An 11,642-nucleotide genomic window follows, 5' to 3' on the forward strand; every position below is an offset into this window, starting at 1 on the left:
TGCCCATAGGTAAAGATATGATCCCATCTCCGTCCCCTAATGGATCAAATACCCATCGGGTATCGAGTATCGGGGTCCCGTTGCCATCTTTAATAATGATAGAGAATAAAATGGATGGTTAGATATTATATTTTGAAATTCTAATGCTTCTCCGTTTTGTAGTATGTCTTGAGAGAATTATTTAACATAGGGTTTGCAACTACTAAAAGTAAAATAAGATGGACACAACTTCTCCTTGCCATCCAATTTCTTAACTGATCCTTGCCCTCCAATTTCTCATGAATTCGGTGTTGGTCATTTGGCTCAAATGCATCCTGTCTTTCAGATATGTTACATTTACTCTCCATCAAAAATTATTATGAGTGTATCTTGTACCTTTGATACGACATAAATTAGCTTATCTGACTATAGGCTAGTTATGACAAAGCTATACATAGTATATGACCAGGAACTCGGTCCATGACAAGTTGTGAGATGCTTCGTTTCCAAGGGTTGTTCTCTGCAAAGCCATATGAAACACTCAAAAAAATATTTACTTTATAATGTTATAAACTCAATTGGCTAGCTACATTACATGCCAGTTCCTTGGTGCAAGGTTTTCTCTAGTGTTACATTAAGCACTATTTAGGCATGGAGGCATAGATAGGTCTAGGTGCTCCGTCAGACTGAAACAGTAGTGCACCCATGTGCCTCCTCTTTTGCACTAGAGCCTCGTCGTTTGCATTGCTCAAAGTTGTTTGAGTCTGAAGCCTAGGTTACTATTTGCTGAATGTGTAAGTGATGCAACTATGCATTAATGTAGCGTGCTCATGTTGTAATAGGGTGATCTGATGATTTTGTAGCTTGACCGGGCACCATACACAATTGGGCATATATGTAACTGACTGTCACTGACAATAGATAAATGTGCATATATGTATATTCAGTTCCAGTGCATAAATTATTTTTGCTACTGTCACTATGCTTCATGAAAAAACTTATTTTTGCTACTGTGCTTTTGCTCAAAGTTTGACAAATATTTCCATAGCAATGGAATGACCCAACTAGTCTTTTAAAGTGTGAATGCTTGCAATTTATATAGCAATATAGTCACTATATTGTTGTGTTGTTACTTGCTATTAGTAGTATTTTTCTAAGGATAAATGGGAAAAGACGTCCACTCCCTCTATTTTTAAATATATGGCACCTTTGATATTTTCAATTTGTTTGACTATTTGTCTTTTCTATACACTTTTGAGTAAAAGGACATCCAAGGTATGCTCAAAGTTATTTTGATGACAGTTTTAGCGGTATGCTTTCCACTTTAGTACTTATAAGTAAATAATTAAATAAATTTGTCGGTCAAAGTTTGAGAAAAAAAGATCAATGATACATGGAACTCTAAAAAAACAATGATGCAATGCATCTTAAAACAAAAGGTGTAATCCTGAGCTAAGAGTATGACATCATCTTATTATTCTAGTCTTGTAATGTTGCAACGGACACAGTATCTGCAATAACGGATTAGTACAGTACATGTTTTTTAGAAATTTTAGTGTGATTTAGTAGGTAGGGTGCCTGTGTCAAAATAACATATCAGATATAATGCAAAGAAAGAGACAACATCGGGCATGTAGGCTTTATGTAAGGGACCTGCTTTCTTATTTAGGTGAACAATTTTCTTAGCATCCTTTTTCCTTCTCTGAGCTTCAGACACTCTACAGAAAAACAGTTGATGGTATTGTGTGTGGTTTTTATCAGCAGCAGACTATGATGCTTCATTTCACATATGATGCATGGTCATACGTGATGGCACTGATACCCTTTCATTTTATAGCCACATTTGGAAACAATCCTTTAATCTTTAGAGCTCAGAAGTGTAGCTGCACAGATGGTGAATGGTTAACTTCCGTATATACAGCTCCATATTTCCTTGTAGACTTGCCACATATATTATTCATCCAAAATATCTTGATACTGGACATATAGTGTCGATGATTTTACTTGGACACAGTAGAACTAGAGAGGTCCAAATAGGTTTGCTTGATGGTTATACTGGCCATATAGCTTTGGCTTTGTAGCATGTCATAAGCTTGGACCCAATTAAAGGGTTAGGAATTATCATGTTTTAAATGGGACCTTTACACTTCTTTTTTTGTTTTACGGAAAGAGACCTTTACACTTCTACATACAGTATGAGTCTTTGTTATTGTTATAAACTAAAATTATGCTATTAGCGTGAGCTAGAATTAAATGATTTCTGAATTTTGATGATAAGTTCCTCTACAGGCAAGCAACTTCCTTTTTTGTTTCATGATGATGTATGGGAATCACATTGTCTGATACTCTAGTGTCTCCATGGAGTGTTGTGTGCATGGCAACATGGCAAGCCATGACATAAAGCATTCGCCGGAACCATACAATAACCATAGGTACACCTCATTTGAATGATAGAAAAGATAAGATTAAAGGATTGTTCATATGCTTAGCTTCAATAGCTTGCAAGTTCACAAGTGTTTTTTGTAAGATGCTGCCGAACTTCAATATGCATAGTGACAGTTTTTTTAGTATACATCACTGACAATATGCACTTTGGTATCTTATTCTTGTCAAATGGAGCCTGCTATCTCAATTCTTCGATTGCATTTGAATGTTGCAAGCTTCTTGGTAATAAGCTTATGAAGTTGCATTTCTCTGTGTATCTAAAACTGTTCTACATGTCTTTTCATCAGGTGAGAATGATGCTCGCCAAAAGCTCCCCTCTCCTCTATTTTTTGGCTATTTTTGCCATCAGCTGCTGCTCTATGTTTGCTAAGCAGTTGTTGCTTTTTTTGCCAAATCTCCCCTCTCCTCTCCTCTCCTCTCCTTTGTTTTGCCGATGATGAAATTGTCCAAGTCCATACATTATATGGAATATGAGCTGATGATCTAGAACTTGTGAGGAACTTGTCATCATTATCAGCCGCCCCTACATTACCTTCTCTCTTCTCTGTTATGATGCCTTGATGCTCTAAGTTCATGATCAAATGATGATTGACATGTTTCTAAGGCCTCTACTACTGCTACTACTCATTTTTTTGATATATTATTGTTTTATAGGACTAATTTATTTTATAGACCTTTTTGATTTCTTATATCTTCTCACGTACCTAAAGCACACTTCTTGCATCTATTAGAACTAAGCACGAAATAATGTCACGGATAGCAGACAATGCAGCCCGATGCCCCAAGCATGATGAGCAGCCAACCTATGAAGAGCAAGCACTAGAGGACCAGTCTACTCAGGAGCAGTTCGATAATGAGTTAGAAAATGATCTAGACGTGATGCTTACTCAGGAGCAGTGTGACGAGGAGGAAGGGGGAGTAGAGGGAAGAGCAGGAGAGGCTGCTGAAGGCGAAAAAGAAGAGGATGATGATGATGAAGACGATGACGACGAGGACTCAGAAGAGGGATATGTAAGTCTCGAGGATCCTTTCCCATGTGAAGCCAGAAGGAGGCCAATGGAGGAAGATTTGTGTCGAGGACCTAATACTGGGGTACCCCAGAAGGTGGAACCAAAAACCACAGAACGTTAAAAACTTCTGGACGCACAAGAGCGCCGTTTCGTCCCTTGTTCGAATGATAGAGGTTTGGTTCCGCCTCGCCCGATGCCTTTTTGAGATAGCTCTGCCTCGCCCGAGGGCTCAGGGTTAGTCTCTGTCTCGCCCGACGCGCTTTGAGGTGGCTCTGCCTCGCCTAAGGGCTCAGGGCTAATCTCTGTCTCACCTGACGCCTTTGAGGTGGCTCTGCCTCGCCCGAGGGCTCAGGGCTAATCTCCATCTCGCCCAACGCCTTTAGGGTAGGCTCGGTCTCGCCCGAGGGCTGAGGGATAGATTCCGCCTTGCCCGACCCTGGAGGGGCAGGGATGGTCTCGCCCTAGAGATAGGGATTGGTCTCTGTTTCACCCGACGGCAAGGAACAAGCCTCACCCTGCTCCATATCTAAAGACCGGATTTATCTTACCTGACAACTTCTCCTCGTTCCTACAAAATGATATGTACAGGGCAGGACAAGATGTTTGGGTCAACCGTGGCTCCAAGGACCATACCCTATGCCCTAGCAGGAAAAGTACTGCCAGGGGATGACGAGACAGGTGCTTTAGACCCTTTCGGGCATCACAGAGCCTAAAAGGTTGTACACGTGCGTGCTCCTCGCCCTGTAGAGTTGTAGGCGCCGCCTTCAGCCCTGGGACATAGAACCCGATGAAGATATACGACAACTGCTATGCTCTAGAAAAGGATTTACTATCTCCACGCACGACGGATATTCCGTCACCACGCTATGGACCCGAGGGAGCGGCACCCGCTTCTCGACCCCTTAGGTCCGCCAAGTCAGAAGGCCTTGACCACGGCATCGCTCCGGACCTTGACCCCTCGTCCCTCCAACGAAGACTCATAGGAACTAGAAGGCATGCGGAGCAAGGCTAGGAGAGGCTAATAAGTCAAAACCACTGTACTACAGCCCACACCCTTCGTAGGGCAGCATTTTGTAATCAACCTGACATTCTACAGAGACATCAACAGTATTGTAGGCGCTTATCATCCTTCGTACTCATCAGAATGAAGAAGGAAGCTAGGTAGACGTGAGCCACAAGACTAAGTAGAGTATACATCCTAAACCCTCGCCCTTGTAAAAGCTAGCCCCTTCCTCTATAAAAGGGGATGCGCTTCCTCCATCAAGGGGATGGACTTTGAACCAAAGAGGAAGACACACATACACACAATGAAGTTGCTATGAAGCTCTTGACCTCCTTTCAACCCTTCCATCAGAGACTTGGGATCAGTCCCTCTCTCGATCGTTTGTACCCCTTACTACAGACCATTCACGGTGTTAATAACACGAGCAGCAACAAACTAGACGTAGGGACATTTGACCCGAACCAGTATAAATCTTGTGTACTTTAGCGCACCATCCGAGCCTAACGCGCATTACTATAAATTTACTTGCTGGTGCTCATACAAAACACCGATAGTTGGCGCGCCAGGTAGGGGAGCTTGCGCGTTCCAAATCAGGCCTTGGATGGCCACCCACGCAATCACCTGGGCCCTGGGCGCACACGTGTGTTTCGGCGACCTAGATTTCATCGTCACACTAGGAGGAGAGCTGGCGCTGACTCACTCAGCCGCCCCATCTCTCCCTTCCATCAACCTCAGCCATCTTAGGCTTGAGGGCCCACCGGGCAGCTCCCTTGGAGTCCAGTCATCAAGAGAGGCCTCTCACAACGCCACCCTATGTCCGGGAGGGTCCGTACGGAGCGCCCCGATGGTGTTTCCGTTCGGTCTCCGCAATGCTGTGGCGACCGCTGGCCGCCTTCAGGCGCTATGTATGGTTCAGTCACCCATGGACATCGAGTTCATGGGGGTGATTGAGCATGATATGGAGACCCTCTACGGGCTCCTCAACTAGGAGCCAGGATTGTTCTCTAGCTTGGATTCCAGTAGGGGGAGCCACCACCCTTCCCGAGAATGCTTCATGACGCAGACCCTCGAGGGTCATGTTGAAAGTGTCTCTAGGGAAGAGGTCACCCCTATGAACAACCCTGACAGCAGATCCAGGGAAGAGACGGCAGCCCCATCTTGCCTAAGGATGGAGCAGCTGAGGGCCCGTCAGCAAGAGATCGATGAGGCTGGGCAAGGGCTTGTCTAGGAGTACGCGGACATCAATTATGAGATTGAGCGCCGCAAAGATGGGGGGCGCACGCACGCCACGGCCCGCACTGTACATCAAAGGACCCTCACCGATGATGGGACCCTTCCTCACTTTGCCCGAGCCAGCCAGAACATCGCCGTAGCAACCGCCTTGCTGCATGGCCTTCCGGAGGCCACGATGTCCGAGGATCGCCGCGCTCGCCGAGAAATTCGTACGTTGCTCGAGCGTGCAGCGGCGTAGCAGGTGGAAAGTTCATTGTCTCGATGACGTGAACCCGACACCAGCCAGCGCACGCCCTCAGTGCATCCCACTAAGGATGCGTCCATTCACCAAACACCGCCAGCTGGTAGGCAGCCCTCCGTTGTCCTAGTACATCAACGCCTCGGCCATGGCCACGACGTACACAGCATCATCGACGCTCGGAGACGTGCCCACGGTGACGATGGAGAAGCAGCACGCCGTAGCTATCATCCCCGATGTGGTGGACGCTACGACAGCAACGAGGACCGAAGCCCGAGCCCCGGCCTGCTAGGCCCTCAGGCCTTCGGCCGACACATCCTCAACGCTGCATTCCCCCTAAGGTATCGACCACCTACCAACATCCCTAAATATTCTAGCGAAACAAATCCCAGGCTTTGGCTCAAAGACTATCAGCTTGCATGTCAGGCCGGTGGTGCGAGTGATGACAATTTCATTATTCACAATCTCCCGCTGTTCTTGGCCGATTTGGCGCGAGCATGGCTGGAGCACCTACCGTCCAATGCTATTCAGAGTTGGGCGGATCTGACGGAGATCTTTGTGGGCAACTTCTAGGGCACATACAAACGTTCTGGAAACCCATGGGACCTCAAGAACTACCGCCAAAAGGCCGATGAAACCCTTCGCAGGTACATTCCGCACTTCTCTCGGTAGTGCAATGAGCTCCCTAACGTCGCCAACGCCGATGTGATAGGAGCCTTTCTGTCTAGAACAACCTGCGAATCCCTAGTCCACAAGTTAGGACGTAGAGGGCCATAGACTACAAAGGAACTCCTGGACATCGCCACCAGTCATGCCTCCGGAGAGGAGGCGGTCGGAGCTATCTTTGATCGCTCCGATGGAAAGATGAGGTGGGACTAGGACGCCGGCGAAGGCGCCTCCAATCATCCCGTCAAAAGGAAAAATAAGAAGCAACGGTGCGACAACTCGCTCGTGGCCGCTGCCGACCGCAAAGGTGGCCAGAAGCCTGCGGAGGGCACTCTGAACCACTTCGAGAAAATGCTCGAGGGGCCATGCCCAAACCAAGCCTTCCCGGCCAAGCATCTATACAAGGATTGCGGCCTCATGCGCAAATACTTGGCCGGGGGTCTTAACAAAGGGGAGCAGGGGAAGGAGCCTATTCCCACCACAGACGATGCAGAGGAGAAGGACGACGCCTTCCCAATGCCGACCGGTGCCCTCATGATCTTCGGAGGATCGACGGTCTATGACTCCAAGCGTCGCCAGAAGCTCATGCGCTGCGAAGTCTATACAGCCGGACCGGCCATGCCAACCTTCCTCTAGTGGTCAGAATCCGCCATAACCTTCGACCGGACCGACCATCCAGATGCCATCCCACATCCAGGAAGGTACCCGCTTGTCGTTGATCCGATCATCGAACCTAAGCGGCTCACAAAAGTACTGATGGATGGAGGCAGCGGTCTCAACATCATGTACACCAAGACGCTTGACGAGATGGGCGTCGACCGAACGAACCTCTGTCCCATCCGAGCACCTTTCCATGGCGTCGTGCCTGGTAGGCAAGCCGTGCCACTGGGGCAGATCGACCTATCCGTCACTTTTGGGGATCGGTCCAATTACCGGACTGAGACCCTCACCTTCGATGTAGTGGGGTTCTTGGGGACTTTCCATGCCATGTTGGGACGACCATGCTATGTGAAATTCATGGCCGTTCCCAATTATACGTACCTAAAGCTAAAGATGTCGCCCCCCCGTGGGGTCATCACCATCGGCACCTCCTTTAGCGCGCTTATGAGTGTGAAGTCAAATGCTGTGGACATGCATCCACAGTCATCGCCTCCGAAGAGCTCGCCACCCTCAGGGAAGAGGTCATTGAAGAGGCACCCAATGCGAAGAAATCAACCGGGTCATTCGAATCGGCAGAAGGCTCTAGGGAGGTCCTCTTGGACCCCAGCAGCTCCGAGGGCAAAAAAGTCCGTATCGGGACCGCGCTCTCCTCTAAATAGGAAAGCGCGCTCGTCGACTTCCTCCACGACAACAAAGACATCTTTGCGTGGAAACCCTCAGATATGCCAGGCATCCCGATGGAGGTCGCCGAGCATACTCTCCAGATCCTCCCAGGCTCCAAGCCGGTAAAGCAATGCCTATGCCGCTTCGACGAAGAGAAACACAGGGCCATCAGCGAGGAGATAGCCAAACTGCTGGCCACAGGATTCATTAAGGAAGTATACCACCCAGAGTGGTTAGCGAATCTCGTTCTTGTGCGAAAAAAGAGCGGAAAATGGAGAATGTGTATCGATTATACCGGCCTCAACAAAGCATGTCCGAAGGATCCGTTTCCTTTGCCATGAATAGACCAAATAGTTGATTCCACCTCAGGGTGCGAAACCCTCTGCTTCCTTGATGCATACTCCGGTTACCACCAAATCACGATGAAAGAGTCCGACCAGCTCGTGACATCTTTTATCACCCCCTTCGGATCATTTTGCTACATTTCGATGCCTTTCGGTCTGAAGAATGCTGGGGCAACATACCAGCATTGTATGCTCAGTTGCTTCGGAGACCTCATCGGGTGAACCATTGAGGCCTATGTCGACGACATCGTAGTCAAATCCAAACGAGCTGACCACCTTGTCGCTGACCTTGGGCAAACCTTTGCGAAACTCTAGGCAAACGGCATCAAACTCAATCCTGAAAAATGTGTTTTCGGAGTCCCAAGGGGCATGCTGCTCGGCTTTATCATCTCTGAGCGTGGCATCAAAGCCAACCCGGAGAAAATATCAGCAATCACAAGGATGGGCCCGATTCAAAACATAAAGGGGGTTCAGCAGATCATAGGGTGCCTTGCCGCCCTCAGCCAATTCATTTCATGCCTCGGCGAACGAGGACACCCCCTTTATCGACTCCTAAAGAAATCTGACCGCTTTGAGTGGACAGCCGAGGCTCAGGAAGCGCTTGACATGGTTAAACAATTTTTGACTAAACCTCCGGTCCTAGTTCCTCCATGCAACGGAGAATCCCTCCTACTATATATATCGGCCACCACCCAAGTGGTCAGCTCTGCCTTAGTTGTAGAACGAGAGGAGGGGCACGCCTTCAAGGTGCAGCACCCTATATATTTCATCAGCGAGGTGTTATCCGACTCCAAAACTGCTACTCCCAAATCCAGAAACTCCTCTATACCGTCCTCATCACCAAAAGAAAGCTACGCCACTACTTTGAGTCACACCCCATGACAGTAGTGACATCATTCCCCCTCGACGAGGTCGTCTATAGCCATGACACTGTGGGAAGAACCGCAAAGTGGGCACTCGAGCTGATGGATCAGGGCATTTCTTATGCCCCTCGAACATCGATCAAATCTCAGGTACTGGCTGACTTCATCGCGGAGTGGACCGAGGTCCAGATACCACCAGCAGCCGTCGATCAAGAGTACTGGACAATGTACTTTGATGGGTCGCTGATGAAGAAGGGCGCCGAAGCAGGACTAGTTTTTGTATCTCCCCTTGGGGTCCCCATGAGGTACATGGTTTGGCTCCATTTCCCCTCATCAAACAATACTGCAGAATACGAAGCGCTCATCAACGGCCTACGAATCGCCATTGAGCTAGGCATCCGATGCCTCGACGTCAGGGGCAACTCTCAGCTAGTCGTCAACCAGGTCATGAAAGAGTCATGCTGCCATGACACCAAGATGGAGGCATACTGTCAAGAGGTGCGGCGACTGGAGGACAAATTCGATGGCCTCGAACTCAATCACATCCCAAGGCGCCTCAACGAAGCAGCCGACACACTTGCGAAAGCAGCATCCAGACGAGAGCCAGTCCCGGTAGGTGTCTTTGCTAGTGACCAACACAAACCCTCGGTATGCTACACGGGGTCAGAACAAGCCAACGATGGCCCATCTAGTCCGACCCCAGGGGCCGACCCTCCAACTACTCCGCCCAACCCGAGGTCATGGAGCTTGAAGAGGACCTAGCAGTAGAGTCCGACCCTCCCGATGACTGGAGAACGCCTTACCTCGACTACCTCCTCCACGACACACTACCGGCAGACAAGACAAAAGCCCGACGGCTCACACGACGCACCAAGTCCTTCATTCTTGTAGAAGGCAAACTCTACAAACGGAGTCATAGCGGGATTTTGCAACTCTGTATCCTTGGCGAATAGGGAAAACTCCTGCTGAGCGACATCCATGGTAGAGTCTGCGGTCATCATGCCGCACCAAGAACGTTGGTTGGGAATGCATTCCGACAAGGTTTCTACTGGCCCACCGTAGTAGCCGATGCCGAGCAAATCGTATGCGCCTACGAAGGGTGCCAGTACTATGCTCGGCAAACATACCTCCCAGCCCAGGCTCTCCAGATGATCCCCATCATGTGGCCCTTCGTGGTCTAGGGGATCGACCTGGTTGGGCCACTCAAAAAGGCGCCCGGGGGCTTCACCCACCTGCTTGTCACCATAGACAAGTTTACAAAATAGATTGAACCTCAACCAATATCCATGATCAAATCCGAGCAAGCGGTGCTGTTCTTCCTCGACATCACCCATCGCTTTGGAGTACCGAACTCCATCATCACAGACAACGGCACATAGTTCACCGGTAGGAAATTCGTTTGATTCTATGATGAACAACACATCCGAATCGATTAGGTAGCCGTCGCACACCCCCGGACGAACAGGCAGGTCGAGCACGCAAACGGCATGCTCCTTCAAGGCCTCAAACCTAGAATTTTCAATCGGTTGAACAAGTTCGGCGCGCGCTAGCTCACTGAGCTCCTGGCCGTGCTCTGGAGCCTAAGGACAACTCCTAGCCGAGCCACCGGCTACACACCCTTCTTCATGGTCTACGGTTCCGAGGCTGTTCTTCCAATGGACCTTAACTATGGAGCGCCGAGAATCAGAGCATACGATGAACAAGGAGCCGAGGCATCCCACCAAGATGCCATGGACTAGCTAGAAGAAGCCCGTGACGTCGCCCTCCTCCGTTCGGCTAAGTACCAGCAGGCATTGCGATGGTACCACAACCGACAGGTGCAGGGTTGAGCCTTCAACATCGGAGACCTCGTCCTCCATCTTGTGCAAAGCAACAAGGACCGCCACAAACTCTCCCCGCCCTGGGAAGGGCCCTACATCGTCGCAGAAGTACTTCGCCTAGGCGCCTACCGGTTGAAAACCATCAACGGTGAAGTCTTCATCAACGCCTGGAACATTGAGCAGCTACGTTGTTTCTATCCTTAAAATAAGCTTACACTCTTCCTTATCAGATTTTGTCATAACAAAACCCCGATCCTTAGTGACTTCCGACCCCTACAAATCGTGAGGGGTCAGGCCTCACTCGGGGGCTGGCATGTGATCGTAACATATGACATATGTAATACAAGTATTACGCTTGCAAAAAACCTCCTGTGTTATATTTACAAACATTCTCTAAGTTTTCCATTCGCCTCATAAACAAGTCCCAAGGGCTAAGATTTTGGGAACCAATTCTGAATACAACTGGTAGGACTGCGAGACACCCACACCCCAGTGGCTGCAACTTCTTTGCTCACTAGTTCAATCAGAATTAGTTCACCCATGTTCCTAGCTTCTTATGACTTAGACCATGAGAAGGGTCGGAAAGCACTAAAATCATTTCTACAGAAAGGAGAAAGATAAAAAATTGCTTGCCATAAGCAAAGGATGTAATTTTGTTCATTTTTTGCACAAATTCGTCACTTACAAAGTGATTTCATTACAAAAAGGAACAATATAC

The sequence above is a fragment of the Miscanthus floridulus genome, chromosome 13, assembly GCF_019320115.1.
Source record: "Miscanthus floridulus cultivar M001 chromosome 13, ASM1932011v1, whole genome shotgun sequence".
NCBI lineage: Eukaryota > Viridiplantae > Streptophyta > Magnoliopsida > Poales > Poaceae > Miscanthus > Miscanthus floridulus.